Below are 8597 nucleotides of genomic sequence, written 5' to 3' on the forward strand. Positions count from 1 at the left end.
GGTCATATATAATATAATGGTCTAAGTTATATAATATTATAATTATAATATTAATATTATATAATATGTAGTTTATATATTATATTATGTATTATATAATATGTAATTTATATATAATATATAATATAATATATATAAATATATAATATGTATTATATAATATGTAATTTATATATTATATATAATATATAATATAATATATATAAATATATAATACATATTATATAATATTATAATTATAATATTATATTATGTATTTATTATATATTATTTAATATATATTATATAATATTATATATTATATTATATGTTATTAATAATATATATTATATAATATTATAATTATAATATATAATATAATGGTCTGAGTTAAATTCACCCATTCCAGTTTATTTTAGTTCACTGATTCCTAAAATGTCTATGTTCACTCTTGCCATCTCCTGTTTGACCATTTCCAGTTTGCCTTGATTCATGGACCTAACATTCCAGGTTTCTGTGCAATATTGCTCTTTACAGCATCCAACCTTGGTTATATATATATATATATAATATATAATATTTAATATATTCTATATAATATATTTATATATTATATATAATATATTGCTTCCATCACCAGTCACATCCACAACTGGGTGTTGTTTTTGCTTTGTCTCCATCTCTTCATTCTTTCTGGACTTATTTCTCCATTGATCTCCAGTAGCATATTGGGCACCTACCGACCTGGGGAGTTCATCTTTCAGTGTCCTATCTTTTTGCCTTTTCATACTGTTCATGGGGTTCTCAAGGCAGGAATACTGAAGTGGTTTGCTATTCCCTTCTCCAGTGAACCACATTTTGTCAGAACTCATTTTGTCAGAAATGCATTTTTAAGGTGAATTTAATATATGTCCGACAAACAGATTGTACCATCTTTTTTCCCCCCTCTGCTATACAATAAGTTCTCATTAGTTACTTATTTTATGCATGTGCTAAGTCACTTCAGTCAAGTCTGACTCTTTGTGACCCTATGGACTAATACCCACCAGGCTCTTCTGGCCATGGAATTTTCTAGGCAAGAATACTAGAGTGAGTTGCCATGTCCTCCTCCAGGGGATCTTCCTGACCCAGGGCTCAAACCCACATCTCTTAAATCTCTTGCATTGACAGGCAGGTTCTTTACCACTAGTACCATCTGGGAAGCCCATTTGATACGTAGTATATATATATATATATATATATATATATATATCTCAATCCTAGTCTCCCAATTTATCCCCAACCTGTTTTCCCCACTTGTGCATTAATCTGTCTTTTGTCAGCTTAATCCTCAGGTTCCAGACACATATAAGAGGGTAGAGAAGGAGGTTTCTTTAAATATCCTACAGTTCAAAGTCTTTTATTCTACAATCTGAAAAAGTTTAAAAGCAGATATCCTGGGGAAGGCAACACTTTGACTTACAAACCATACTCTTGGACTTATCTTGTATATTAGTGCAACACCAGTACCTAGCTTGACACTTAAAAGAATGGATAGATATTCATTTGTAAGTAAATTAACAAGTAATGATAGGACTTCCCTGGTGGCTCAGATGGTAAAGCGTCTGCCTACAATGTGGGAGACCCATGTTCGATCCCTGGGTTGGGAAGATCCTCTGGAGAAGGAAATGGCCACCCAATCCAGTACTCTTGCTGGGACAATCCCACGGACAGAGGAGCCTGGTAGGCTACAGTCCATGGGGGCACAAAGAGTCCGACACGACTGAGCAACTAAACTAAACTTTAAACAACTAATGAAATAAACAAACAAATAATATCAAAATATTTTCTGGGCTTCCCTGGTGGCTTTGGGGGTGAAGAATCCACCTGCCAATATAGGAGACACAGGTTCAATCCCTGATCCAGGAAGATCCCACATGCCTCGGAGCAACTAAGCCCAAGCGGCCAAACTCCTGAGCCTGTGCTCCAGAGCCGGGGAGCCACAACTACTGAAGCCCTTGTGCCCTGGAAAGTGCAAGTTGCAACTACAGCAGCCTGTGCACCTGCAGCCCGCGTTCCACAGCAAGAGAAGCCACTGCAGTGAGAAGCCCGCATGCTGCAACTGGAGAAAAGCTCGTGCAGCAGTGAGGAACAGCACAGCCTAAAATAAGTCAAAAAAATTATTCTTAGTATTTTCTAAGATGTTTTAATACCAGCAGATAGTAAGTGCTCAATAAATAAATGAGGAAATTAATAATGAAGATAAATGAGGAAATTAAAAGATGTTACAAGAAAGGCAAGTCATGAAAGCAAAGAGAATCAAGTGAGCCCATTTCACAGTTTTATTGAATCAGTTTTGTGACACTTACTTTGGCTGTATGTGGAAGATTTGATGTCTCTGGCTTCCAGTTTAGGAAAAGAAGATACTCCAAGAAGAAAATAGCAGGACGGTTGGGAGCGGAGGCTGCGCCCTGCACAGACAGAGGACAGGAGACCACACTTTCTCATCCTCAGTCAGGAGACCTCCCTGCGACACTGGAGGTCAGACAGGAAGGGGGCGCACGGCGCCCGGCAGACGGGCACAGGCGCGGAGGCCTCAGAGAGGCGACCCGCGGCGGGCGCTCTGCCGGAGCCGTGCAGCGAAGCTGCGCGGTCCTTCCGATGGAACGTCTGGGGATACTGCTCTCTCCCACGTGTTGTTGAGAGTTTGGGCGGTAACGAGATGGCGGACAGGGTCAAACCTTTCCACAGGACCTTACCAGGGGAATCAAAGACGCCATCTGGGGAATCTGTGTCCTCTCAAAGCTGAATGCTCGAATTCAGCAAAAGAGAGAAGGCTTCGGAGAAGGGCAAGAGGTGTCCTGGCTCAGAGGAGAGCCCAGAGCTAGAGGGGAAGCAGTGGGGGTGAGCCACGGGGCTGTTGGCAGAGATTTTCGGTGCTGCGCTTGGAAGGGTGGTCTGTGTCTGGTTCCGGCTCCTCTTGTTTTATCCAGTGTTTATTCCTGTCCTCAGTCAGTAACGGCCCAGACTGGTGATCTGGGTGATCCAGATTGGTGATCTGTCACTACCGGGGGATGTCTGCTGGTGACTGGGATTCTTCCTCACGTCAGTTTTCAGTGCTGTCTGGATGCTCCCCGTCTCTGTGCTCAGCAAAGTCCTCGGTGCGATTTGCTTTCAGGACATAGCTGACCTGGCACTAGAGCTATCTGTGAGGAGGCCTCCCCCGTTCCCTGGCGTTGCTGACACGCTCTTCAACCTCTTGCTTGAGGCCCTCTTTCTCCTTCAGGAATCGAAATGCGCCCACGGCTGTCAGGCATAGAAAGGAACTGGCCTTGCCACTTTGGATTGGTTTGCCTGGCTTTCCTCACAAGGCGATCCTCCTGCGTTCTCAGTGGATCCTCTTCTCTCTCCTCTTTCCTCTATTCATTATCAGCGCCAGTGAAGCAAAGACCCCGGCAAAGCATAGCTTTTCCAGGTGCGCCTCTTCTCCTTGGTGGTTTTCTTAAGCAATAGCCTCTTCCACAAGCTGGTCTACCTGCGAGCGGCCCTAAGGAACTCCACTTCTGCTGCGGAAAAACTCCCCCTCTCCGCACCAGCTCCTGTCAAACTGAAGGCTGCTGCAGGCCGAGGAGGGGTCGCCCGCCACCCAGAGGGGCCGGCTGGGCTGGAAGCCGCTGGCTCCCCTCCACCCCTCCCAGGGGAGGCAGGGCCCGCCTGCCAAGAGCCCTGTCCGCAGTCCCTTCTCTCTGAGGAATCCGGATTTTTGTCTCTGGTGCATGTAAGGCAGAATCTTCCTGACACCAGTATGGATTTTAAACACCAGTGAGTCTGAAAAGACCGCAGGTTTTTCTACAGCTCTTTTCTAGCGTTTGCCAGCCCCATGCCTGGACTGACCTGAATCCCCTTTCTCCCTGCCCCTTTTCCCCTCCCACTTCCTCTGCCTGCCCCCCACCACCTTCTTGCTGCCCTTGGATGAATGGACCTTTGTAATTCTAGCTGTTGTATTTTGTGGACCTATTATTATTATTTTTCTGTGAAGCACATATGTTGGATGCGGGAGGGACGGAGGCTCCCCTGCTCCTGGTCACTCCCTTTACAGGCATCTACATTTAAATTTCCCCCAAAGATAGGGAGGTGCCAATTTCCAACAAGTGCCACTGCAGCACAGAATCAGAGAAGCTGAACTTTTAAACTCTGGCTGTCTGAACTTGACTGCTGGCCACTGCTGGGTCTGTCTGGTGTTTCAAAGGAATATTGGGTGCTGCAAATAGGAACTGAAGACGTAAACTTATTAAACCCATTAAACCTGTAAAAAAAAGTGGGGGGGAGAGGGGGCATCACCTCATGGAAGTGAAGCTAACTACCCACAGGCCTCTTCGCTATACCCCATGTTGGCTAAGAGATGCATTTGCACACATGGGAGGAGCCTGAGACATACCAAATATGGACTCAGAACCAGGCAAATCAAAATGACTGGCCAAAGGAAACCTGGAAAAAATGCCCCATTTAAGTGATTTAAAGTACCACAAGGGCACAACTGTCTCTGTCTGAGTCAGCCTGTGTGTCTACCCACACGTACTATACTCTTTTTCCTCCTCATAAATACTGTACTTGTTTCACTACTTTTTGTCTTTGTAGGAATTCTTTTTCTGCAAAGATGAAGTGCCAGGCCTTGTCACTGACCACCGATCTAGGGGCTAGGATTTGGAGCTCTCACTGCCATGACCCGCCCTCAGTCTCTGGCTGGGAATCAAAATTCTGTTTCAAGTCACTGCTGACCAAGGCTGCCAGAGATCAAAAAGACAGTGATCACAAAGAAGTGGTACACTTGATTAGGATTATTTAAAAGTAATACAAATGTTGGCGTATGTGTGTGTCTCTCCAAATATTTTTGGAACTAATTGGTAAGGGATAGTTTTAATAGAGTGCGTAGATTGAATAACCCTACAATATTTTAAGGCTAAATAAATGTCTGAGATATTAGCTGAACACAACTGTACGCATAAACGAAACCCAACTTTGAAAGAGAGTTTTCAAGCAGAGTAAGCTTTGCCTTAGAACATGGTTCAGACTGGTTTTCTGTATCTCTTGGGTTGGTACATTATTTTGGTGCAGCCAAAGAGTTTACCCTGAGCTGAGAAGTAGCTTGATGCTCTGAAACAGGCCTCCTCCTCCTGTTTTAGTGTTTTCTTCCTTTTCTTTCTTTGTTTCTCCTCTGTTCCTTTTCCCTTTTATTCTTTTAAATCTATAACATTGCCCCAAATGGTTTTTCTCTGTTTATGTACACAAGATCTGTACTAATGACAGAAATTCATTTACTTACAATTAAACTTTCCCCAAAAGAAATGCTTTGGGCTGTGATTTGGCTCTTATGGCTCCCTCATAGCTCTTCATTTCCCTTTCATCCAGGAAACATTTCCCCAGGTCGCATTTGGATCCTAAAGGTTGCTAGATCTGTGTAGTTTAAGATCAATCAGAACCCGCCTTCCTTCAGGGATCTGAGACTCTTTTGCCACCAGGAAACATGGGCGCGGAGGCCCTGCTTCTCCCGTGCTTTCTGGGTCAGGGCACGCTGAACAAAGCCACACCGAAAATTTGCAGAGGGGAGGAAACCACTGTTTGAAAGTTTTAGAAACCTTGTGGTTTTTGGAAGCCCTGAGCCAATGGAAACTCCTGGCTGTTTTATCTGAGGATGTTTGCTGATGACAGCGCAAGCAGGACGCAGGGACCTGGGGAAAAGCAGCCACACCAGCCACCTCTGCCCAGGACCTCAAGTTACTTCCTCTTCCTGGGTCTAGGAACACAGTCACCCTCCCTGAAGATGTCCGCATCCTAATCCCCAGGATGTGTGCTCCCTTACTAGGGCAAAAAGGCCTTTACAGATGGGGTTTAATTGAGGATCCTCACAGGAAGGAGGCAGGGGAGGCTCAGAGGCAGAGAAGGAGTTGTCACGACAGAAGCAGAGGCTGCAGGGATGTGCTTCCAAGAGGAGGAAGAGGCCACAAGCGGAGAAACGCCTTGAGGGGCTGGAAAGGCGGGGAACAGATCCTCCCCTGCAGCCTATGGGAGGAGCATAGCGCTGCCCACCCCTTGGTGTTAGCCCAGGGAGACTCATTTTGGACTTCTGAGCTCCAGAACTTGAAGATGATCGACTTGTGTTGCTTAAAGCCACCAGCTTTGAGGAACTCTGTTTGTTCATCCGTTCTTTCAACTGTTCCAGCAGCACTGGGGACGGAGGCAGTGAAGCGGTGACAGGAGGAGGAAAAGCAGAGAGGTTAAGACCCTTGGGCCTCCCGCCTATCGCCCATCCGCCCCGGATTTCAGGTGCTCCCTTCCAGCCTCCAGGTGGGGGCGATGTCACTTGCGGCAGAGAGAGGCAGAGGGCTGTGCTCAGCGTCCGCCAGCCAGCGGATTCCACATAGAGGATTGTGGCGTCGACAGCCCAGGCAGCGTGATCGTAGGACTAGTAGAGCTGGTCAGCCAGTCTGCCCAGGACAGACGTGATCAACAAAGATGTCCTCTACGGCGGGACAGGGAGAGAGGAGGGGATAGCTTTGAGGTGAATCTACCTGCTGCCCATTCTAGGCGCCCAGGCCACTCCAGGCAGCAGTCACATGCAGTGTCAGGCTGGCCCATGGCCAGCACTGCAAAAGAGGAAAGGCCTGGTTCCTCTGCTGTGTGGTCAGCATTGCCCAGTGCAGCTTGCGGGGTAGGGGGGTCTCAACTCAGCCTCACAGTGGAATTGCTGGGGAACCTCAAAGGCCCCACACCCAGCCCCCAGCCCAGGGATTCCCTGTCACCAAGGCTGGGGGGGCCTCTGGCACCAGAAATTTTTTCTGAGTTCCCAGATGGTTCTCGAGTAGGACAACTTGGGGAGGCCCCCATCAGAGCCTTCCTAGAGCGTGTGCGTCAGTCTCTATCCCAGGACTGTGAGGGGGAGCAGGGGAGCCAGCCCCCCGAGAACCCGGACCAGGCAGAGCCAAACAAGCCGTGCCAGCTTCAAGCAGGCAGTAGACTGCAAGGCTTGGGTCACCTTCTCCAAACCGGGGAGGGTTCTCCAACCCCACAAACAGGCAGACTGAGGCACTTAGAGTAAGCTGCCACCTGCCCTCTTTCATACAGCGTTCTCAGGTGCTTGAGTAGCAAATCCCACGCCCTCAGACCCCCAGTCCTGAAGCCCTGCCTGCACCCAGTGAGGCGGGCTGGTTGAGGCTCTTCCCTAAGCTCCAGCCCTCAGGGCCAGGCCCCGCCCCATCTTCCATTTCCCTGCCTTTAAACTCCTCAGCTCACAGCCTGCCATACCTTCCCCCGCCTCTCTGTCTCCCCAGGAATCCCCTCAAGTTCCCACCAGTGATCACTGCCCCCTCTTTCCTCTTGGCCAGCTATGATCCTGTCTTCCCCTGGTTTCTGAACCCCACTCCAGCTCTCCCACCCTGCCTGGGACCTTCTGGGTGTTCCGGTACACTTTACCCCTCTATGAGGATGGGGACCCCTGATGCCACCCCAAGGGGCTCATTCCCCTGGTGTTTCCTGAGAAAGCAGCAAGATCGAGGCCCTGTGCTGGGAAGGAGACTCTCACCCCAGTGGGAGGCCAGGGGGAACCCAACAAAAGAGGTTCTTGTTTGGCCAAGGGACATAGGATACACAGAGAGCCCCCGACCCCTTACCTGGGGATTCAGGGGAGTCCTCAAGAGGAGATGGGGGTTTGCACCGGAAGCATGTCCCAATCCAAGAGGAGAGATGTCTAAACAGGAGGAAGGTGCAGGGCCACGCTTGATCAGGCCAAGGCCCTGGAGGGGTGGGGGAGCGTCCAAGCACATGGGTCAGAGCGGCGACCCGGAGAGCAGGGAAGACGGGAGGGCAGTGGGCAGGGCACGGCTCAGCCACCGGGCACTGGTCAGCCCCTCTCAGGGAACAGGCTGGAGAAATGAGGCAGTTCTGTTGTAGCAGAAGATACTATACGTAATCTGCATGTCCAACAGGGAATCCGTTAAACAACTCATCACCCAGCTATATGTGGCCATAAAGAAAAAAATCAACTGGAAATCAGACCACCTGAAAACACAGTACTTCCTTAATGTCTTAATATAGACATATCTCAGCCACATCAAATTTTGTTGAATGGATAAAAATTATGAGTAAGTAAATGACTGAGGAAAAGAATGAAATAAAAGAAAAACTAGTGTTTTTCTATCTCTGTCATAAATATCCCTTATCAATAAAATTTACAGTGGAGGAGGGATAAATTGGGAGTTTAGGATTAACATATACACGTTACTGTATATAAAATAAACAAGGACCTACTGTATAGCACTGAGAACTATTCTCAATATCTTGTGATAACCTATAATGGAAATGAATGTAAAGTAGAATATATAAATGTGGAACTGAGTCACTTTGCTGTACACTTAAAGCTAACACAACATTGTAAATCGACTATATTTCAATAAAATTTTTTAAAAAAATAAAATTTAAATGCATTAGAAACTATACTCCAAAATATTTTGATATTTTGGATATCTTTCCCACCTTAACATGAGTTCAGTGGACATAAACCCTTCTTTGCTTGATGACTCAGAGTCATATTTCTCTGTGCTATAATACAGAAATACATGTAGGGATTATTGAAGCACTTCACC

At 46.7% G+C, this 8597-nt stretch overlaps 1 pseudogene; it reads left to right on the top strand.

The window, feature by feature from the left end:
• The first annotated feature begins 2261 nt into the window (after positions 1-2261).
• Positions 2262-6380, top strand: LOC113886092 (annotated as a pseudogene).
• The last annotated feature ends 2217 nt before the right edge of the window (positions 6381-8597 follow it).

The sequence above is a fragment of the Bos indicus x Bos taurus genome, chromosome 29, assembly GCF_003369695.1.
Source record: "Bos indicus x Bos taurus breed Angus x Brahman F1 hybrid chromosome 29, Bos_hybrid_MaternalHap_v2.0, whole genome shotgun sequence".
Lineage (NCBI taxonomy): Eukaryota > Metazoa > Chordata > Mammalia > Artiodactyla > Bovidae > Bos > Bos indicus x Bos taurus.